Source organism: Lagenorhynchus albirostris, chromosome 9 (assembly GCF_949774975.1).
Source record: "Lagenorhynchus albirostris chromosome 9, mLagAlb1.1, whole genome shotgun sequence".
Taxonomy (NCBI): Eukaryota; Metazoa; Chordata; class Mammalia; order Artiodactyla; family Delphinidae; genus Lagenorhynchus; species Lagenorhynchus albirostris.
Window position 1 is genome coordinate 24519005 of NC_083103.1, and position 24205 is coordinate 24543209.

Here is a 24205-nt window from a genome sequence, read left to right on the forward strand (position 1 = left end):
GGCTGGGCTTCCGCCCAGGTGTCCGCGGGGCCGGGTGTCGGGCTCACCCCAGGTGGGAGGTGCTGGGGACCTACCTCGAGGCCCAAGAAGGCGAGGCCGCCCTTTCCCACCTTTTAAACTCCCTGCTTCTGGGTTTCGCTCTGTGAGCCGACCCCGTTCAGAGAGAAGGCGGAGGATACCCTCGCCGGTGTTTACCAGGCGGCGCGGCTGTCCGCGCCTGGCTCTGGGGAGAGCTCTAGCGTAAAGTCAGATGACTTTCAGCCCTTGCGCTGCAGGGTCGCCACGAACGTAGCGCGGGAGGAGGAGCCCGGGCGGCGCCGATGCCCTTCCGCAGTGGACTGCGGGCCCCTTGGCGGCACTGGGCAGGCAGAGCCGGGCCGAGACGTCGCCGGGTCTCCGAGAGGGGCCAGAGCCACCTTCGGGACGTCGCCGGTCACTTTGTCCCGGGGGAGGTGAGGAAAGAAAGAGGGACTGGAGGGTCCAGGGGTTGCAGCGATAAGGGAGCCTGGCTTGATAGCCGGAATGGACCGGGGGAGAGGAGTGGTGATCTTAGATGGTGCCGGGGAGCTGGGACCCAAGCCCGAGCACGACCCCCCCCCTTCCCTCCTCCTCCTGCCCGGGCGCGGGGCTCCAGGCTTGCTATTCAGGCGCCTCTCCAGCACCTCGCTGGGTCCCAGGGTCTGGGTTTCACCCTGTGGCTGCTCCGGGATCCTCCAACCCGGAGGGGAGACAGCAGCCTCCAGCGAGCCCCGCAGCCCTGCAGGGGAGTTGCGTTTCCAGGTGGAACGCAGAGAGGGACTTATTCTCCGCAAGAGGCAGCGTTTGAGGACCGAGTATCCCATGCAGCGCAACCTGACCCTAACCCCCGGAGGATCCGGAGAAAGGCTTCCGGGGCTCTGGGCGCTGCAGGGTGCCCAGGAGCCGCTGAAGTGTATCAAGTGGGGGGCGCACTCCCTCCTCTGCGCGGTGGGCTCACACCCTTCCCCGCCGGCCTCGGGCCTCAGTGTCGAGGCTGAGTGCCCTCTGCTGGCCTAGTCATGTCCTGCTCTGTGCCCCAAGGTGGGGAAGAGAAGGCCTAGTCCTCCCGACTTACTGGATTTTGCTTGTTACGCAGCTCGCTACCAATCAGAGCTTTATCGGGAAATCCACCCGCAAGGAGATAGGAGGCAAAGCTCTCAAATCTGTCTCCTTGATCCAGGGTTCAGGGGGAAATGTATAGGGTTTAGGGAAATTTCCAACTTGGATGCTGATTGACGGTCTTGATTTAGTCCATATAAGCTACTACTGATCCTGGAAGCCAGATTTTCCTTATTGAAGGGCTTCTCGCTTTTTAAAGGGCTCTGGTGGCATCATTTCTATTCTTCGAGTTCTGTAGACTAAAATTCTCTGTTCCAGGGTCATCCTGGAGACAAGGGTTCCCGTCTTGCACACGGAGCAGTGCTATTTCTTTAAAATAATTCAAGTTTGATTAATCTATCAATCTGTCTAAGGAGGTAAAACCAGTTTAAGCTAGTGCTGTTTCAACAACCTATTTAAGGAGGCAAAACCAATTTAAGCTTGGGCTGTTTCACGTGCTGTTTCACCCTCATGGCTCCATCAGGGGGGTCCTGGAGGGCAATTTCCCCCTGAGGGGCTTATCTTTCACTTCATCCCCAGATGGTGACAGTGACCTGGCTTTAGGATGAGGAGTGTCTGAGCCAGAGCGCTGCAAGAGCCTGGGACCGTCCTGCCCAGTGGGGATAGGACCAGCAGATCCCCCTGGGCAGAAGTGGAGACCAATCTGCTACAGGGAACTTCTGAGGCTTCCTGTGATGTTCTGTGAGGAAGTAGGGGTACCCTGAAGTGGGCTCTCCCCTGGTAGGATCAGGGGCAGGGAGGGTCTCAGAATAGGAGTCTTGTGGGTTCAGGTGGGATTAGCGTAAAGTCAGGTACCATTTCAGGGTGACCCCAAGAGCAATACTGTCATTGTTGCTGTAGAGGTTGCTGCCGGTTTGTCTGATGACTTGAGCTGAGAATATCAAAAGGCAAATGCAGAAGATACAGGTGAGGAGCAGACCAGGCTGGGAATGGAGAGAAGAGGGGCTGTGAGCTCTGGCTCTCTCCTCAGGCAAGCATCCAGAGAGAGCGACACAGCATGTTAAATTGTGCTCTTTAACACCCTTCTCCACTAAAATGAATCAGGGCTCCGTGGTGAAAAGTTTTTTTAATTTTGAGAGCTGGGATTCCCTTGGAGTGTAGGGATAAAATGGTTGTTTCAGCACTTGCTAACAAAGCAAACAGGACCAATAAAGTCCAACATTGGCTAAACGTCATTCAACAAATATTGATTGAGTACCTAATATGTTGCAGGCACTGTTCATAAATAATAGAGCAAAAAATAAATAACGGAGACAGAGATCCCCCTTGTACTTAGCTCACTCGTATTTGTGCATGTGTGTCTTTGGGATAGAATTCCTAGAAATGGGGTCCCTGAGTCAAAGGGCAGCTGCCTAGGTAGTTTTGCTAGATAGCGGTAAACGTCTCTTCCTAGGTACTGTACTATTTTATATTCCCACTAACAGTGTATGGGCCTGTTTCCCAAGCCTTGTCAACAGAATATGTTGTCAACTATCAGACTTTTGCCAAGCTGATAGATGTGAAATGGTATCTCAGTGTAGTTTCCCTTATCATGAATGAGGCCTATCACCTTTTCCTATGTTTCTGGGCTTTCTTTTCTATTAACAGTTTGTTCATATCTTTTGGTCTTTTTTTCTATTAGGTTATTGTACACAGTAATGAAATGAGATAGGCTATTGCGGTAATCAAGGCCAAGAATTGGTAGTGACTTGGATCAGGGTGGTAGCAGTGGAAAGGGGAAATATGGTCAGATTCGAATTGAATTTTGGAGGTAGAATCCACAGAATTTATATATGGAGTGTAAAATAAAGAGAGGAGTCAGTAACAATCAGGTTTTGATCCTGAGCAACTAGATGAGAGTCATTTTCCATGACTGATGGAGAAGACTAGGAGGATAAGGTGTGACGGGTCATAGCAGGATTAGAAATGTGTATTAGACCTCCAAGTGCAGAAGTCAGTTAGATAGTTGGCTAGCCCAATGGTCTGGGCAGAGGTCAGGGCTGGTGATAGCAATCTGAGTATCATCCAACAGATAGTTGAAATTTAAAGTCTGAGGCAGGAGCTGAGCATGGAAGAGGTCCAGGGATTATGTTCTGGGGAGCTCCAATGTTTGAAAGTCAAGGAAAGGAGGAGGAAGCAGCAAGCGAGACTTGAGGAGAGGCCAGAGGAGGAGGAGGAAACCAAGGGTACATCACAGGGGAGAAACCAAGTAAAGAAAGTATTTCAAGGAAGAGAGTGATCGGCCATGTCAGATCAGCTGATAAGTCAAGGAAGATAAGGCCTGAGAATTAAACATTGGAATTAGGAACAGGAAAATACTGGGAGGCCTTGATAATTTAGGCAAATGTCCTTCTGTATTTTCCCTTTGCTTATTCAATCATATGATTTTTTTTTTTTTTTTTTTTTTTTGCGGTACGCGGGCTTCTCGCTGCTGTGGCCTCTCCTGTTGCAGAGCACAGGCTCCGGACGCGCAGGCTCAGCGGCCATGGCTCACGGGCCCAGCCGCTCCGCGGCATGTGGGATATTCCCGGAACGGGGTACGAACCCGTGTCCCCTGCATCGGCAGGCGGACTCTCAACCACTGTGCCACCAGGGAAGCCCTGACTTATTTCTTTTTAACGAACATGGTATGATTCATGTAACCGATTCTTTTCACTTAATATATTTATACATTTTCCAAGTCAACATATAAAAAGATATCTCTTTCTTAAAAATAACCAAATAATATTCCATTGCAAGGATTTTCCATTTCAAGCTTATAGGTGCTACACTGATGCAGACCCCGAGGCCCCCCAAAATATGGCAATGGTAAATATGACCTTCATAGGGCAAAGTGCCCAAGACGTAAGAAGAAAATTACAAAAGTTAGATGGTACATTTGGAATGAACCCTTCGCAACTGGTAGATGCTGCTTTTAAAGTGTTGAGCAACAGGGAACAATGACAGAAGGAAGAAGATGCAAAATGGAATGCAGCTTTTCTGGCAGCAGCATTAGATTCTCGGAAGGCGAGTAACCCGAAGAGAGGTAAGCCACCGCTGGGGAGGGAACAGTGTGCTTACTGTAAGGAGGAAGGGTATTGGAAAACAGATTGCCCTAGACAAAAAAATAAGAATGAAAACAATGAAAGAAAGATGGGGGCCTCTCATGTGGTAGAAAGAGAGGAACACTCTGAAAATGAATGAAGAGGCCTGGGGGCTCGACTTGAGGCGTCCAATTCCAATTCCCCCACAGGAGTCCCAGGTAACTTTGACAGTGGGGGACAAGTTGATTGACTTTCTGATAGCTATGGGTGCAACATACCCTGTGGTAAATACCAAGGTGGCGCAGAAAACATCTCAATCCATCCTGGTCAAGGGAGTTTCTGGAGAAGTACAAAATCATTCTTTCTTACAACCTCTAGAATGCCAGTTAGGGGACCTCACCCGGAAACACAGTTTCTTATATATGCCAGTATATCCAATCTCTCTTTTGGGCCAAGATCTCCTTTGGAAATTAAATGCTCAAGTAATTTTTTTGCCAGGACAGCTTGACATTGGTGTCCCACCAGAGCACAGTGTAAGCCTACAGATGGCCCTCATGGACACCCCAGAAAAGGAGACAGAGCTCTGTCCCCCCGAGGCTTCGAAAAGGTAAGGCCAGAAGTGTGGGCTGGTGGCACCCCAGGGAAGGCCAAGAACGCATGGCCAATGCAAATGCCCTTAAAAAGAAATGCTGGGACACCTAATCTAAAACGATACCCTCTGAGGCAAGAGGCCCAAAAGAGAATGCAGCCAATTCTCAAAAAGTGTTTGAAAATAGGACTGAATAAACCTTTCAGGTCCCCATATAACAGCCTTAATCTCCTGGTCAAAAAGCCAAACTCAGCAGAGTGTTGCTTTTCCAAGACTTGAGGGCTGTTAATGAAATAGTCCAAGATTTGCACCCCTAATGGGTGGTACCTAATCCACCTGCTCTGCTCACAACTATTCAGGGAGAATACAGCTGGTTCGCAGTTCTGGACTTGAAAGATGCTTTTTTTCTGCATTCCTATTGCAGAAGAATCATAGCAGCTGTATGCTGTTGAATGGCAGGGCCCAGAAACACAGGTAGTCCAACGGTATTGTTAGACAGTCCTACCTCAAGGATTTAAGAATTCCCCTACCTTATTTGGGGAAGTGTTGGCTAGGGACCTTAGAAACTTCATGTTGGATGAAAGACTCCTATTCCGGTATGTTGATGATTTGCTCATAGCGAGTCATACATATGATAAGTGTTTACAAAATACCATCAGAACCCCGAACTGTCTGGCCAGTTGTGCATATAAGGTCTCCCAGAAAAAAGGCCCAAATATGTAAGAAACAAGTCATATATCTGAGCTTTGTCCTTCCCCAAGGACTGCGGGGTCTTTTGCCTGATAGAAAACAGGCAATTGCAGGCATTGGAACACCCAAGACTCACAGACAACTGAGGGGGTTTCTGGGACTAGCAGGGTTCTGTAGGATTTGGATCCCCACATCTGGGCTCATAGGAAAGCCCCTCTATGAGGCTTTAAAGGGACATGATTTTGAGCCCCTTACTTGGACTAAAGAGTGCCAAACAGCCTTTGAAACAATAAGAATAAAGTTAATCTCAGCCCCAGCTGTGGGACTACCAGACTTAAAAGAACCTTTCAGATTATATGTCCATGAGAGACAAGGCATAAATTTTGGCGTGTTCATTCAAACTCTGGGGAATATCCCTCTACCCCGTTGCCTACTTCACAAAACAACTAAAACAGACTGCTAAGGGATGGCCCCTTTGCCTTGGAGCTATAGCAACTACTTGTGACAGACCTCAGGAAGCTGAGAAGTTTACCCTGGGGCAACCCACCACTGTGTTTGTCCCTCACCATGTCCGTTCTTTACTGAAACAAAGCGGGGGCTGTTGGCTGACTTCTGGGAAAATGAGAAAGTACCAAGCCGTTCTCTTAGGCAATCCCAGTATAAGATTTCAGGTCACTTCAGCCCTAAATCCAGCCACATTGCTTCCAATTGATGCTGCACAATCCCCAGAGCACGACACCTACACGTCATGGAACTAGTGTGCTCTAGCAGACTGGACTTAATGGACCAACCCTTGGTCGAGCTAGATATGGGACTGTTCACCCATGGAAGCAGCATCATGGACCAAGGTAGGCCACACGCTGGGTACGCAACGGTACCCTTAAAATGACTGTTGAAGCCACAGCCCTGCACCCAGGGAGCTCAGCTCAGAAGGCAGAAATCATTGCTCTGACAAGAGCCCTATTTCTCACTGAAGGGAAGTGAGTAAATATTTACACAGACTCTCGCTATGCATTCTCTGTGGTGCATGCTCACGGGGCAATCTGGAAAGAAAGGGGGCTCCTCACTTCAAACAATAAATACATAAAACACGCTTCTGAAATCCTGTCACTATTAGAAGCAGTCCATAAGCCTTCACAAGTGGCCACAAAGCACTGCCAAGGCCACCAGAAGGACGAAACTCATATAATAAAGGGCAACTCATTAGCTGACCGAGCTGCGAAGAAGGCAGCAAAAGAAGGCGATTATCAAGCCATGATAGGGTCACTTCTCCTGCAGATCGACTTGTCAAAATACCAGCTGGTGCATTCAGAAAAGGATAAGGAGAAGGCTGAAAAGTGGGGATTCACTCGATCACACCTCGCCTGGCTGGAAATGTCATGCACAAGGAATTGTTTTGATCCCTGAGACACTCTTGGACACTGTGCTGTGGCACGTTCATAATAGTGCCCATCACGGGAGAGATGCCACCTTACAATGGATTCAAAAATATATAATGGGGCCTAACCTACAAAGGACCATCCGACAAGTCACTCAAAATTGCATGATTTGTGCTAAAAATAACCCTAAGACTGCTGTCAGACCTCCCCAGATGGGGACCCAACACAGAGGAACCTGCCCCACCAAGGACTGGTAAATAGATTTGACTCAAGTGAGCTGCAGGAAATTTCAGATACTTGTAAGTGTTTGATGACACTTTCAGGATGGGTGGAGGCATATACCACCCAGACAGAAAAAGCCTCCAGAGTGGTTAAAGCCCTCCTTAAGGAAATTATCCCCTGATTTGGACCCCCTGCCTCCCTTCAAAGTGGTAACAGGCCTGCTTTTGTCTCTAGTATAATCCAACAAGTGTCCAAAGCACTGCAAATTAATTGGCTGCTACATTCATCCTGGAGACCACAATCAACAGGAAAAACCGAGAGAGTGAATTATATATTAAAAAGGAACATTGCTAACGTATGTCAATTTAACTTGGGATAAGGCCTTGCCAGTTACCCTGCTGTGGGTCAGAGTGGCTCCCAGAAGCAGGCTTAAATTAAGCCCCTTTGACATATTGTATGGTAAGCCTTTCCAGGTGCCTGCCCAGGTGGGAGAATCTATAAATGCTCTGAAAGACCTAGCAGTTGCCAATTATGTTAAAACTCTGGGCACTATACTAACCTCTGTTCATGAGTTTGCCTGCAGCAGGTCTGCCTATCCAACTGAAGTAGCCTTACATCCTTTCCAACCTGGGGATCAAGTCCTCCTTAAAACATATAGAGAACAAAGGCCTGAACACCAGCTAACTGCACAGTGGACAGGACCACACATGGTATTACTTACCATGCACTCATCTGTCAAGTTAGCTGCACTAAAGCCATGGATTCATCACACTCAGTTTAAAATAGCCCCACTGTCATCCGAAAATGACCCAACTCCTGAGAGGCCTAGAGAGCAATGGGTTTCTGAACCCTTTAGAAGACTTGAGGTTGCTCTTCAAAAAGGATAAGTATTGAGATTAAAATTTCATTGTAGAAGAGATTTCATCAGGTTCAAATAGTTGTAGATAAAGAAAGAAAGAGAACTTCCCTGCTGGTGCAGTGGTTAAAAATCCTCCTGCCAATGCAGGGGACACAGGTTCGATCCCTGGTCCAGGAAGATCCCACATGCCACAGAGCAACTAAGCCCACAAGCCACAACTACTAAGCCTGCGTGCCACAACTACTGAAGCCCAAGCACCGCAACTACTGAAACCCACATGCTCTAAGGCCCGTGTGCCACAACTGAGCCCGCGTGCTGCGATTACTGAAGTCCTCGCGCCTACAGCCCGTGCTCTGCAACAAGAGAAGCCACTGCAATGAGAAGCCCGCGCACAGCAACAGAGAGTAGCCCCCACTCACTGCAACTAGAGAGAGCCCACGCACAGCAATGAAGACCCAACACAGCCAAAAATTTTTAAAGAAAGAGAATTGTATTACTTACTAAAAATTTTAAAGAATATTCCCGGCCCAAGGCTGATCAATTCCATTCCACGATCACCCCTTCAAAACCCCTGTTCAGTAGGAAGTAGCCACAATGATTGTTACCCCTTTTTCCCACAAGACTGTAGAATGGACACTGACAGTGGGGAATTGTAATAGGGGTGGGCCGGCCATTAGTTGTCCCGTTCCACCAATGGGCAGCCTCGCAGTGGTCTCCACAGTCACCGAGTTTGCAACAACCAACCACACCCTCTATCCCCCTCCCCCTTCTTGTATGAAAGAAGCCTGAATTCGGACTGGGGGAAGATGGTTTTTTAGACACTAGTCCACCATCTTCTCGGTCTGCTGGCTTTCTGAATAAAGTCGTTATTCCTTGCCCCAACACCTCATCTCCCGATTTATTGGCCTGTCGTGCAGTGAGCAGAACGAGTTTGGACTCGGTATCAGAGACAGTTAGGAGGTTAGTTTAGCAATTTATGTCTGATATGAGGTAGCCTGTGCTAGAGATGAGCAATGAAATGGTAAGAAGCGGGTGGATGCTGAGCCATCGTACCTGCTGTTCCCTTTGCCTTGCGTGCTGTTTCTTGTATATCTGCTTGCCCATCTTCTTCAGTTCTCTGCCCAAACAGCACTTTATTAGAGAGGCCTCCCTTGACCAACCCATATAAAATTGCAACATCATGCCTATATATACCCTCCATTTCATTTTCATACTGATTTTTCGCCATAGCATTTATCACCATCTAGCATGTCTCTTTCTTTCGTTTAATTATCTTCCTCCCCTGACTAGAGTAAAAACTCTGATAGTAAAGACTTTGGCTATTTTGTTCACTGCTATACCCCCAGTACCCAGGATAGCTGACCCATAGTAGCAGCTCAAAAGAACTGTGTTAGGGGCTTCCCTGGTGGCGCAGTGGTTGAGAGCCCGCCTGCCGATGCAGGGGACACGGGTTCGTGCCCTGGTCCAGAAGGATCCCACATTCCACGGAGTGGCTGGGCCTGTGAGCCATGGCTGCTGAGCCTGTGCATCCAGAGCCTGTGCTCTGCAACAGGAGAGGCCACAACAGTGAGAGGCCCGTGTACCGCAAAAAAAAAAAAAGAACTGTGTTAAATGACGAAGTGAATGAATGGATCCCATCCTCTGTATTGGTTATCTATTGCTATGTAACAAATTACCCCAAAATCTAGTAGCTTGAAATAATAGGCATTTATTATCTCACACAGTTTCTGAGCTCAAGAATCTGAGAGCAGCCTAGTGGGTCCTTCTGGCTCAGAGTCTCTCATGAGGTCCATTCAGCTGTCAGTCAGGGCTGCAGTCAGCTGAAGGCTTGAGTGGGGCTGAGGATCTGCTTCCAAGATGGATCACTCATGTGATGTGGCTTTTGGCAGAAGGCCTTGCTGCATGGGTTGTCTGAGTGTCCTTACATTCCTCAGAGCAAGTTAACACACACGCACACACACACACACACACACACACACACACAGAGAGAGAGAGAGAGAGAGAGAGAGAGAGAGAGAGAGAGAGAGAGAGATCCCAATGTTGTTTACAACCTAACCTCAAAGAGGACATACCATCACTTCTGCCATGTGCTCTGGTCATACAGACCAACCATGAGACAGTGTGGAAGGAGGCTGCACAAGGGCATGAAACCCAGAAGGCAGTCATCCTGAGCTGTGGGGGCCATCTTGGAGACTGAGCACAACGCCCTCTTTTTTTTTTTTTTTTAAGTATCATTTCTTTTTCTTTTAAGATGTTGGGGGTAGGAGTTTTTATTAATTAATTAATTTATTTTTGCTGTGTTGGGTCTTCGTTTCTGTGCGAGGGCTTTCTCTAGTTGCGGCAAGCGGGGCCACTCTTCATCGCGGTGCGCGGGCCTCTCACTATCGCGGCCTCTCCCGTTGCAAAGCATAGGCTCCAGACGCGCCGGCTCAGTAGCTGTGGCTCACGGGCCCAGTTGCTCCGCGGCATGTGGGATCCTCCCAGACCAGGGCTCGAACCCGCGTTCCCTGCATTAGCAGGCAGATTCTCAACCACTGCGCCACCAGGGAAGCCCACAACGCCCTCTTTTATCAAGACCTTTCTCCTCCCCACTCCAGCTATTTGTAACGCACAGGTAGTAAACTCTCGACCCACAGCTATATTCAGGGTAACTGATTTTTAAAAAAAAATTACCATGTTTTAGGTTATTAGACTCCACATTTAAAAATAAGGGGAAGGGCCAGCAAGCCATTGGGATGGCCAGGTGAAGGGTTGGTGCTGGATGACAGTTGTGCAGTTGGAATGAGGCAGCCGTGAGGAATCTGAGAGACAGTTGGATGGCAGCCCTGACCTGGCCGGTGGGATGTGGGAAACAGAGGCCAGGGGTGAGGCAGGGCAAAATTTCAGAGACAGGAAGAAAGGATAAAATAGTTCCCTGAGCAGAAACAGGGAAATTGGGAGGGGATATGATCTGAGAGAGAGCTGAATCTGCCTTCAGTGCACGCGAGGCAGAGAGAGGCACCAAGACGACAGGGTGCTGCCTCCGGGTACCTCGCGGCTGGGTGAAGGAGACAGGCGAGCTCACAGGAAACTAGCCTGCAAGGCTGAATGAAAGAAATTCGCCGATGGAGCTGCAAAATCACATTGTTCGAGGCCAGAGGGAGGGGTTTGAAGTAAGTCTGGGGCTCTCTGATCCTGAGAGACCATCAGGAGGAGGTGTCCGGCAAGCTCAGAGGTGGGAGGTGGGCTGGGAACTGAGACTTGGGAAAGAAGTACACAAAGCTTTGTGAGCAAATGAAGCAGGGAGAGTTGCTTAAGGTGGAGCAAGGAGTCCCAGACCCAGACTGGAGCACTCAGAACCACAGGCAGAATGGAAGCGTGGTTAAAAGAAAGGGGCCTGGAGCCAGATGGCTTGGATTTGAGCACTGGTCCTGCCCCCTGTTGGCTGTGTCTTCTTGGGCCATTATTACCTTCTCTGTACCTTAATACCTCCATCTGTTAAATGGGTGCTATTATAGTACCTATGGTGAAAGCCACACATATTTGTTCTTCTCTTTCTGACTTATTTCACTCTGTATGACAGACTCAAGGTCCATCCACCTCACTACAAATAACTCAGTTTCGTTTCTTTTTATGGCTGAGTAATATTCCATTGTATATATGTGCCACATCTTCTTTATCCATTCATCTGTCGATGGACACTTAGGTTGCTTCCATGTCCTGGCTGTTGTAAATAGAGCTGCAATGAACATTGTGGTACATGCCTCTTTTTGAATTATGGTTTTCTCAGGGTATATGCCCAGTAGTGGGATTGCTGGGTCGTATGGTAGTTCTACTTTTAGTTTTTTAAGGAACCTCCATGAGAAGCTCAGGTTTGAAGCCTTCTGGGTGGCCGTGCGTCTGGAGTTGGGGGACATCTGGGTGGTTTGGGAGAGATCCGAGAAGGAGTTGGTGACTTGGAAGCTGTCAGCACGAAGATGAAGTCCCTAGTCTGGGGACAGCGTGTGGAAGAGTCCTGCTTCATCTGCCGGGGAATAGAAGACTGCTCAGCCTGGGACAGATGAGAAGGTCAAGGTTTGGTTTGGGTTTTTAAGGCAGAGGAGAAGCTGACAGGAAGGCAGTGGTAGAGAGGCAGGGGGTGGGCTCCCAGCAGAGGGAGGGGAGTCTGGAGTGGAGTGGAGTTGGGAATCCACCTCGGGCAGGAGAGGAGAAAAAGGAGTAGGGGCTGAAGTTTCACATGCTGCTCTAAAGGGGAGGAGAGAACAGAGCAGGGAAACTTGGGGAGACTTGGCCAAGCAGTGCAGGAGCTGGGCTGGGCTGGGCTTGGAGATGGTCACTCCGCAGGGGCAGAAGAGGGTGATCTTTGACTATTTTTGTCCACAGGACTAGAAGCTCAGGTGCAGTGGAGGAAATTGACAGGAAGCTGAGACCTGTGGACCACAGACCAGGAAGGGCCTTTGCACCCACCCTGCATTTCCAAGGAGTGGACTGAGGTACGCGGGAAAGACTGTGGGACAGCCCCCGACAGATGTCTGCACCTGAGCTGTTTGAGCAGCCCTTTCAGGGGAGTGTAAGGGGCTTCCGGCGAGAGACTTCGTCCTGAGGGGCATCAAGGCCAATTCTGATCACAGGCCTTTTCACTAGAAGAGCAGACAAGGGTCTGGAGGGGCCCACAGGGCAGCAGCCCAGCTCAGTGAGAGACCACTTGTTTGTGGGAACATCTGTCATGCTCATGGGGGCCGCCAGGGAAGAGGGGGTGTCTGCAGGTGGCTTTGCAGGAGGAGAGGAGCTCGGGGAAGCAGAGTGACCGCGGGTGCTGGGCTCAGCTTCACATCTGGCTGCTGCTGCCCGGGGATGCTCCAGCAACATTTGTGCACACAGACCACCTTTAATGCAAAGCTCACACCCACTGTGTCCAGGGCTCCTTATAGGCCAGAACACTTGCCCACCAAGGACATCATTTAATGCTCACAATCCCATGGAAGGGGCGTTTTGATGCCTGTTTTGTAAACAAGGAAAGAGCAGATTGGAGAGGTTAAGTGATTTTTTCTGAGATCACACAGCTCAGGTGTGGTGGAATCCAACCTCAGTTCATCCTCATCTCTTTTCCTCTCCAGCTGACGTTCTGTGGTTGTTATAAGCAGTATCCCATGTACACCACAGCCCCCTTCCTTGGGCTTATCCAGCAAGTGGCAGCCCCGGTCAGGATCAGCTCTTGGCCTGCTCCCGCCTCCAGGAGCATAGCCAGAGGTGGCTGGAGAAAAACCTCCACCACAGTGACCGAATTCATGACCTTTAACCTCAAGCAGGTCCACGGGGCCTTGGCGCTGGCTGGTCCTTGCACTCTCCCACTCTCCCAGACAACTGGTTCATACCTCCTCCTTTTCTGAGCTCCCACTTCCTGGGAGCACCCAGGGCCCCAGCGCGCTCTGTGGTTTATGGTGGAAAAGACCCATCTCTGACCAGAAGGAGACTGAGGTCTGGAGGTGGGTGCTGATGGCGGAACTGTGCTTCAGACCGTGGCTCCCCCATCCTGCGTGACTGAGGGCTGGGCCTCATACCTGTACTGACCACTCCCCTGCCCCGTCCTTAGGGATCAACTAAACGTGCAGAAACCGTCCACATTTTGGCAACAGCTCCTCTGACACTAATTCATGTATTTTGTATGCTCTTTGGGAGCGAAGGTATTTTGAAAAGAGGTTCCACTGGTACCAAATTTTTCTCTGGACGTGCAGGGTTATGGGAACCATGACAACGGCCCTCCAGGAGGAAACCAGTGGTGCTTTGCCCTGTCCTGTCTTTTCTGTCTGCATCGGGGAGCCTTGGAACTGCAAGCTGGCTGCGTATCACCTGGGAGGGGTGAGGTTCCTTGGGGGGACACATCACTGCATGACCAGCTTCTTCTGGAACCCTTGGGGCCAGCAGAGCTGCCGTCTGTTCTACCCTGGCCTCAGGCACCACCTTTGCCTAAAGAGCACCTGGCACCAAGGAGAAACATGATGTCACGATGTCATTAGAGCCAGATAACTCCTCCTGGCCAGCCCTGCCAAGGGTCACGGAGCACAGAAGTTGGACTAGGCCCCAGTCTCTCCCGACTCCAGGGCCACTGTCCTTTGCTTACAGAGATATTAGCAAAAATTATTTAAAAGCATTCGATTTCTAATAACATTCTCGCTCCATACCTATCTCAATGACTGCTGGAAATGGGTAGGCACTTCCTCCTTAGGCTCCAAGTCCAGGTGACCTTCCTTAGTGGCCAATGTTGTTTTTTAAAACCACGAGTCTCAGAGTTGACTCTGGTAGGTTGAGTCCACACGGACACGTAGACATGCTGATGACATGTCTCTTGCCCATGGTAAGAGTCTCTTAAGGGTAAGACACAACAGAAATCAAAGTTGAAGAAGTGACAGATGTCCATAAAGTCCTCTCAGTAGAGGACTTGGTCCAAATGGTTGAGGTTGGAGTTGGCATCCTTCTCACAGGGAGACCAGGCTGGGTATTTTGCTGGGAGCAGGCCTGTCGGATTCCCTGGCTACCTAGATGCTTAGCAGCCCTGGGAAAACCCAAGTGCACAGACCAAGGTTTTTCTGTTAGGTCTCGGGGTCCTGGCAGCTTGTCTTCTGCCTGTCCCTGTGTCTGTCTGGCCAGTTCCCCGCCCTTAGTTCTTATTGCAACAGGCCCTTACACCTCCCCTGCTGCCACTCTCCTGACTCCATGGGTGGATGCCTCCCTTGTGAGCTTCCCAAGCACTGTGCTTCCTGAGAGCCTACTGCTTCCCCAAAACCCCAGAGCCCTGGAAGTTGCAGGGACCTGGGAAACAGAGCAGAAGGCTTTTCCGGGATGTGACCCCTGCAGAGTCCCCCACGTGGCCTGGAGTTTCCATAATGATGGTAAGGAGTCTAAGATTCTAAACTGAAAAGGCAGCTGGTCAAGTGAGACAGTGATAGGGAAGAGGAATCTGGGGGGAAAAGAGCTCCGAGGTGAATTGCGGGGGGCTGGGGGAGGAGTGTGTGTGGGCAGGGCACAGATCTGAGGTCCATTTTTTTGTCTCCCACTCTCTGAAATGACTTTCACACCTTGTTGTCACCCCCCCCAAAACCTCCCATGCCCTACCTCTCCTCCCTCTCAGCTGCTACACTGCTTCCTGTTTAACCAAGAAAACAGATAAACCGCCTCTGACTTTATCAATAGGCTGTGGACCCCACCCCCCTTCCTAACCAAGGACATCCCTCCTGCAACTGACCTCTATCTACCTGCATCACTAGGTTTTCCCTCCGTGTGGGATCCTTGTCAAGCAAATAAAATCACTCTAGGAGAGTGAATTTTTAGAAATCAACTCTATTGAGTTATGATGTGGATATAAAAGGCACCCATTATAAGTGCAAAGTTAGATGAGTTCTGACACGTGTATTCCCCTGCGTAACTGCCACCACCGCTGTGAAGTCAGAGGTCATTCCCTTCAACCCCGTGAGGGATCCCACTGCTGAAGAGTGTTCCCTTGTATGGATGCAGCACAATTTGTTCATGCCTTTGCCTGTTGGTATACAATTGGGCTATTTCTACTTTTTGGCTATTATGAACAAAAAGTGCAGTGAAAATGTATAAGTCTGTGTGGATGCACGTTACTTCTCTTGAGTAAATATCTACAGGCAGAATAGCTGGGCCATATGATAATCTATGTTTAGTTTTACTAGAAACTTCCAAACTTGTTCTCCAAAGTGGCTCTACCATTTTACATTTCCATAGTGGTCCATGAAAGTTCTAGATGCTGCAATTAGCATTGCCAGTTTTTTCTCCCTATCTTTAGCCATTCTATCGCGTGTATAGAGGGGTATGCATTTTGGTTGTAATCTGCATTTTTGTTTTATGACGAATCGTGTTGAGCATCTTTTCAGGTACTCATTGGCTATTCAAGTATCACGCACATGTATTGTCTCACAGTTTCCATGGGTCCTGCAGGCCTGGCTGAGCTGGGCCTTCGGCTCAGGGTCTCACAAGGTGTTGGCCAGGGCTGCAGGTCTTTTTCCAGTCACACATGGTTGTTGGCAGAATTCACTTCCTTGCAGCTGTAGAACCCATGGTGATTCAGGCCAAAGGGAAAGCTTTGCCGCTGCTTCTAGAGCCTCATTTAAAAGGCTCACCTGACTAGGCCAGGCCCACCCATTGGTAATCTCCCTTTTGACTGACTCAAAGTCAACTGATCAGGAACCTTAATTACATCTGTCAATCCCTTCATATCATATGATGTAATCCAATCACAGGAGTGACATCCACAATATTCACTGGTCCCACACATACTGTAAGGGAGATTATTATACATGGGCATGGGTCATCTTAGAATTCTTACCACACCCATTTTCAATTGGCTGGTTTGTCTCCTCCTCACTGTGTTATATGAGTGCTTTATAAATTCCAAATACAAGTCCTGTACAGATACATGTATTGCAAATATTTTTCTCCCAGCCCCTAACTTGCCTTTTCATTTTCTTAACGGTGTTTTTGGAAGAACCGAAATTTTTAATTTTGACGAAGTCCAATTTGTCAGCTTTTCCTTTTATGGTTCACACTTCATATTTCCCCACAAGAAATCTTTGCCTACCTAAAGTTTACACTATTGTCTCCTATGTTTTCTTTTAGAAGTTTTATAGTTTTACATTTAGTTCTGTGACTCATTTTAAGTCAACTTTTGTGTATCATGTGAGATAAGAGTTGACATTCACCTTCTTTTCCCAAATGGATATACCATTTTACCAGCATTATCTGCTGAAAACACCATCATGTCCCCCATTGAATTACCTTGGTACTTTAATTGAAAATCAACGAATATGGGTCTACTTCTAGACCGTTATTCCATTGATTTCTATTTTTATACTTAATCTATAGTAACCTACTTGATTACTGTATATTTACATTGTCTTAAAATTTAGACAGATTACACCCTTAAGCTTTGTTCTTTTCCAAAAATTTTCTATTTTATGACCTTTTGATTTCTGTATAAAATCTCAGAATCAGCTTGTCAAATTCTAAAAATCAGAAATAAGTCTGCTGGGATCTTGATTGGAATTGCATCGAATATGTAACTCAGCTTAGAGAGAAATGCCATCTAACAATATTGAGTCCTCTAATCCATAAGCCTGGTATATATCCCCATTTATTTTCTCCCAGCTTTGCTTTATAGTTTACAGCATGCATGTTTTTCACATATTTCATTAAATTTTCCTTTAGTATATATCACCTTTTTAGATGCTTTTATAAATGGTACTTAAAATTTTCCTTTTCCAGTTGTTCATTGTTAATGTATAGAAGTATAATTGATTATTGTGATATTGACCCTGTATTTTGTGACTTAGCTAAATTCACTTAATAGTCCAGTAGATTTTTTTTAAGATTCGTTAGAGTTTTCGAGTACATGATCATATCATCTGCAAATAAAGTTTTGGTCTCTCCTTTCCAATCTGTATGCCTTTTTGCGCTAGCTCGGACCTCCAGCACAATGTTAAAAAACAAACAAACAAAAAAACAACTGGAGAGACCAGACATCCTCACCTCATTCCCATTATTAAGGAGGAAAGCCAGCCTTTCCTGAGGATTATTCAGTAGCTGCTAAGTCTCAGGCAACAGTTCTGAATCACTTTCTCTCTTATGTGTATGGACATACACATAAAATTTTATATAAATTTCAGTGGATTGACCCCCATGGAGGTTGTATATGTACCTTATTTGGTTGTATGGACCCAAAGTTAATAAATCTTTGACTAACATCAGGCCCTGCCTACAGAAATAAGAGGAAGGTAAAAGTGGGCTTCCAGCTGCTTCGAGAGAAATGGAAAACAAAGGGAATCTCTGGACTACCGAGAGTTATGACCAAACACCCCCGACTACCAGTCTAGGGCGGGTGGATGCCTGTACCCATTTATATGAAGATGGCAGTGCCGGGACCCTGAGCTGAGTTGAAGACAGATGAAATCTGAAGGACCAGGGACCAGATCTTCCCTAAGGAAGGAGAGAGCAATGGTGTCACCTTGAGAAGGTGATGTTTTCAAGACCTGCCAAATCTTCCTAATTAGCAGGAGGGTGGATACCAAAGGGAACTATGTGGAATCTGTGACTGCACCCGCTGACTGTTCACAGCATCCCAGAGTGCACAAAGGATATTAGTGCCAATACAGCCTTCAACCCGCGTAATTATTACCAAAACTGGTCCTTTACTGGAATGACTCCCTCACGCTTAACAATTCTGGTGTTCCCATCTCCTCATGCCCACGTCCCAATGTGGGAAAACAGCTTACTCTCTGGGCACTTCTTTAGGGGAAAAGACCCCCTTTCCCTGTGGGATTGGCTGGGCAGTGCAGGTGGGGCCATCTCTGGCCAGCCATTTCCTAATAAGGATACTCTTTACCTCGGAAGGTTCCAGTGAATGATGGAAGAGATAGCAGACATGATGTTCTGAAAAGTTTGTATTGCCTTGCAAATAGAGGGCAGTGTTTTCTGGCTCTTCTCCTTGCCGCCCCTCCCCCACCATAAAAAAACACGTGACCTGCTAGGATGCTTAGGAGCAAAATATTACCCATCTGCCCCTGGCGATGCCCAGTCGAATAATGACTCTTCCAAAAACACCCGGCATTGGGGGAAATGGAGTGTGTACCTATGCGGTAACCAGATGTCATGGAAGAAAGACAAGGGCACACACCATCAGTGCCACATGGTAGGGTTTATGGGGTGGGGGGATCCTACAAGCAAAAAAGTAGAGTGTACAGGATTCCTGAGCTCCCATTATCCCATAGAGAGCTGGCTACATTAGGCAAAACTGGACCGGACACATCACAGACAAAACCATGGGAAAGAGGAGCCCTCATGTCAACAAAACTCTAACGATGCATGAGGATGGGGTGCGGGGTTAATGCTGGACTTCTGGAGCTTTCTCAAGTGGGGTTTCTGGGGATCCCCAAGAATATCCTGACTAGAGGAGAAAGAGGATGGGAAAGAGGGAGGTCGCCTCACTCTGAACACCACTGTCCTGCTCCCCTGGGATTATGACAGTTCTGACAGCCCCATTAACTGTCAGACTTAGAAGGCCTCTGGACACGGAGCCCCTGCTACTCTCCAAACGACCCTCTATTCCCTCCGGATCTTTCTACCATGCTGTCCTTGGCCACAACTCCCTGCTGAGCTCCTTCTTCTACTAAACATTCCATTCTATTCAGCAGTTACTTCTAGGACACCTTCCAAAAGTCACATCTTTTCTAGATTCTGAGGACCTGGAAAAGGATGATGCAAAGGGAGTTCCCTGGATGGGGCCCCCATACACGCTGCCTCGTCTCTGGGTCTCTAGTCCATCCTACCCCAGCAGCATCTCTCAGGCCCAGCTCACCTGTGCCCCTCCCATCCGTGTTTCTTCACTGCATCCAGGCTGAAACCTAGAACATTCCATACAAAGCCTTGGTTCCTCTGGATGTTCCTCTGTCCTTGGGCTGTGCCCCCTTCTCTGTCTGCGGTGTTAACCCTCACTGCTCTCCAGGCCTCACCTCTGCCCACTCCTACTGGCTCACGTGGCCCCACCAATGCCCATCATTTGTCCTGGTCCTCTGGTGTGGAATGCGGCTCCCACCATCCATGGTGGCCACTGAAATCCAGCCTGTCCTCTACTCTCGCCTCACCTCCAGGAAGCCTTCCTTGGCTGTAGCCGCTCCACACCCTCTCTCCCTCCTATGGTTTCCTAGAGCACGTGAGCTCTGAACCTCAGCACTCCCATGGCTGGGGTTGCTCTCCAGCTGTTTCTCCTGAATTCTTCCATCAATGGGGAGCCTCTTTAGCCAGGGACCACACAGCCCTGGGATCAGAGGGCAGGAAAGAGCTGTTCCTTGCTGCCTTCTGATGCCTAGGCCTGGTATAAACATGGAAGAATGTGTGCTATGGAGGAATGATTACAAGCTGAGCATGAGGGTCCTGAGCCCTGTCCTCCAATGATCCCTAAGCCTATTATTTCTATCTCTGGGCCTCAGGTCCTGAAGCTGTGAAATGGGAGCAGACGGGCTGAGATGGGTGATTCCTAAAAGCCTGTACAGTTTTCAGGATTCAGTGTTCTCCATTAGTGATTCTTAACCCTTTATAGATATTAGAATTACCTGAGAAACTTGAAGACTAGCAACGCCTGTGCCCCATTCCCAGGAATGTAAGATGCGGTTGGCTTGTGATGGAGCCCAGGCAGTCGTGATTCTATAAAAGTTCATCGGATGATTCCAATGTGCAGACAGGATTGGGAACCCGAGATCCTCATGTTTGGTGGGGAAGCGCTCATTAGAAGGACCTGGTTAATGCTCAGACACAGCCATGGTCTCATGCTGCCTTCTGGTGGTCAGGTTGCTCACTACAGGAAGACTTCCACCTCCAAGCGTTTCAACCTGGGTCAGGAAAAATGTAACTGAGAAGAGGAATAGGAAGAATTAAAAAGAAGAGGAGGAAAAAGAGAAGGCCTGGCTTCTCCAGACCCATGGGTTCACAGACATTTCCATTCCCATTTTTCCCCTACAACAAATAATGTGCCCCCAGGACCAGCCCTCTGGATCTCCCTGCTGGATGTGAGGGGAATTCAGACGGATAAAGTTCAGAGGAGCTCCTGAGACAGCAAAGCCAAGTAGGAGACTTGAGATGATGCAATAATATCTGTAAAGTGCCTGGGAAGTGAGTGCTTAGCGTGAGCTTTATCATTATTCACTGCAACTTTGGGCAAGATCATTTCTCTGAGCCTTGGTCATCACTGCCCACCTCACAGCACTATTGGTTTTTCTTTCTTTCCATGTCACATTATTCTCTAGTTTTATGCAATGAATTCATCAAATACTACTGGTTGACCCTTGAGGATGATAACTGGACCTTATTTGATTCCTTGAAGCCCATTTTAAAAAAGCGTAGGGACTTGCCTGGCGGTCCAGTGGTTAAGACTTCACCTTCCAATGCAAGGGGTACGTGTCCCATCCCAGGTCAGGGAGCTAAGATCCCACATGCCACGTGGCCAGAAAACCAAACTATAAAACAGAAAAAGCAATATTGTAACAAATTCAATAAAGACTTTAAAAACTGGTCCACATCAAAAAAAAATTTTTAATAAAAAATTTTAAAAGCCTTGGCTAGGATTAGCCCCATACGTTTGAAAATAAGGAGACAAAAGTGGACATTCAGTCTCCTAGGAGAGAAGAGGAAGACAAGGGGATCCCCCGACTACCAAGAACAAGACCAAACTCTGGCCTGAGGTGAGGACAGGTGTAATACAAGATGGGAAGCCAAATGTCCCCTGGGGAAGGAGGAAGTTATACTGCAGCTAAGAGAACACGGAGCTGCAGAACCTCCTTAACGCAGGATTCCTACAAATCGCGGGGTTTGATTTGTTTGTTTGTTTGCTTGTTTTGTTTTTCCTTTTCTTGGTAAGAGGAACAAAACTGATTCTAGTCAAGTTTTAGGAGTACAGGTCATTCTTGGCAGTGCCCTTGGCCCACTGTTTCTAGAAGTCACCAACAGGGGTCGCTCTGAACGTCTCTAATCAGTACCTTCAAAGGTCCAAGATCGTGCATAATTTTGTCTCTACAAACAAAAGAACTGACTACTACTAACCAGCCAAGTAAGCTCTGGTCTCCAGCAGATTCAGGAAATTTTGAGCATCCTCTTGCGGGAGAGGGAGGGGTTAGGGACTAAATCCCAGACCTAGTCCTGGCTCCTGCTGGTCCAGTGTTTGTAATTTTCCTGGAGCCATTCCTTGTTTTCCCTTTGTACCCTAAGCCTCTCAGGGTTTTTGCCTCCAGGAGTAGCGAAATCCACGCCAGGTTTTCTTATCCGCCCACCAGCTTGGCTGCGAGTCAAGCAGCGGCTGCTGCCTGTCTTCTCTACCCGCCGCTGCCTTTCCATCCTCTGCTTCTGCCACCCGCCTCCCTTTGGCAGCCTCGCTACCAGGTTTTTCCTCTTAAATCTACCTCTTAAAAATGGCGCACTCGCTTTGCGGCTGCTACCCCTCTGCTCCTCTCCCCCATCTCAGAGCCCACCCACCCCGAGCATCTGGATTCCCGAACTCTGAGACCCTCACCCACTCTCCAGCCCTTCCTGAGACCTGACACGACCTCTGAGAAGAAATGTTTGCCATCTCTATGGTGGCCCGGCTTCAAATGACCACTTGCAAAAACTAGAGACAAAGTGGACGTGTGCCTCTGTGGTCGGAACCCTCATACGGGAATACAAGGGTACGCACCCCACTGCGGTCGCACGCAGTACAAATAGAGTTCATGGGACACCCAGGGGCAGGGGAGGCAGAACCTCCTACGCGCTCTCAGCTCAGCACACAGGGTGTGTCAGGGCCGGACAGGGCTGGCCTGGGCACTGCAGTAAGGTCTTGGCCGCCGAGTGTTGCTCTTTCTCTAGGGGGGAAAGGGAAGGGGGACCATGGGGGAGTCCACATTACAGCAGGTGTTCCTGGTTGAGGAAATCGGTTTGTTAGAAAGGAGACGCCTCTGGAGTCCAGACTGTCCTTCCTCTGAGCTAACTCAGTCCTGCTGACCAGCACCTTGAAAAACCACCAAAACACAAGGGCAACCTGCCTGGGTCCCTCCTTAATCAAAGTATTGCCTTTCTTCCCTCTAGGGTCTTAAGAGCACAAACAACATCACATTAATCTTTGTAACTCCCTCAAATACTGAGGAAGGAAAAACCATCCCTGCCTTTCATCAGGCTGGGACAACAGACACAAATAAAGACGGCTGCCAAGTTCACAGTAAACAGTATTTCTCCCAAGGAAACACTGAAAAGTGCCATAGGACCCCTTCTTAGGATGACTACTGCTGTCCTACTCACCATTCACCTGTCCTCTAAAATCAGACTATCAGAAACTTTGCTGTTTGAAGTTATTCCGGTAAGAATGAAAACCCCTCCAGTTTTGCCTGGAATAACCAAGACACTCTGACACAAAGAAGCGACCTTGATTTACAACCCAGGTGCAGACATTCAGATAAAGGTGTCTGGAACACAAGAGTCCACATTTATCTTAACTTAGTGGTTTCCAAGGAAGTATGACCCTGGATCCATTTCACAGTCTAGCCATGCTGTGACCCTTTTGCACTCACCCTGCATTGCTTTAAATGCATTAAAACACCTACTTCATCTGAATTTTACCCAGGTTCCATCCTTCCCCCAAATTCTATAATAACTCTACTTTTCCCTTTGTTTGTTGAGAAGCTCCATAGTAACTAACTCTACCGTGTGGTTTTTCTCATTGCAATGAGCCAATAAACCTGACTTTGTCAAACTGCAGGTTTGTCCCTAGTGGTCTTAGGCTGCCTGGGCTCTGACAGTAACAAGCACAGAGACTCACATGTGCACTTCTGATGGGCTCTCCAAATGGTCAATATGGACTGTGAAATAGATACGGTGTAATTATGTAGAGGTGGGCAGTGTTCATTATACTGAGTATATTCACTTCTGCAGCATTATCCAACTGTTTTCCTGAGAACACGTAGTATATGAAAAAATGATCAACTTTGTTTTTAAAGTGTACAGTTCAGTGGTTTTTAGTATAGTCACAGAATTATGTAATCATATCCACTGCCTAAGTTCAGATGTTTTTATCACCCCCAAAGAAACCCTGTACCTGTTCCCAATCACTCCCCACTCCCTCCTCAGCACATCCTCTGGCAACCACTAATCCACCTTCTGCCTCTTTGGATTTGCCTATACTGGACATTTCATGTGAATGTAATCATACAATATGTGTTCTTTTGTGATTGGCAACTTTCATTTAGTATATTTTCAAGGTTCATCCGCATGGTACCACTGTCCTTCGGTTTGTTTCATTTCTCTTTTTTTGCCAAATAAGATTCCATTGTATGGATGTACCACATTTCATTTATCTGTTCATCAGTTGATGGACATATAGGTTGTTTCCACTTTTGGGCCGTTATGAATAATGATGCTATGAATATTCATGTGTAGGTTTTTGTGTGAACAAATATTTTTAATTCTTTTGGGTATATACTTAGGAGTGAGTCTGCTAGACCATATGATAAATTTGTATTTCATATTTTGAGGAACTGCCAAACTGAGAGGTCTTACGGTAGAGCTAGGACCCACTATTTTGAGCGAACTCTGTATTATATAAACCAGTCATCTGTTTGTCCTTAACACAATTTTAATTTGGATAGATTTATTCTAGTCACGTCATGTGTCAACATGTAAACTTGTTTGGATTAAATAATTTTTTATCAGAAAAAGGTGACTGAAAAATTTTATCTTCCCACCAGCAATATGTGGGGTTTCCAATTTCTCCACACCCTCATCAACATTTGTTATTATCTGTCTTTTTTATTATAGC

The 24205-nt window shown here is 47.8% G+C and overlaps 1 long non-coding RNA gene across 1 annotated transcript in view; it reads left to right on the forward strand.

Annotated features, from left to right (window-relative positions):
- Positions 1-322: 322 nt before the first annotated feature.
- LOC132525194 (uncharacterized) overlaps positions 323-24205 on the forward strand; it is a 29630-nt gene continuing 5747 nt past the window's right edge. The window contains exons 1-2 of the long non-coding RNA XR_009542196.1: positions 323-452; positions 12241-12350. This is a non-coding gene — a long non-coding RNA (uncharacterized LOC132525194). The remainder of the gene's footprint in view (positions 453-12240; positions 12351-24205) is intronic.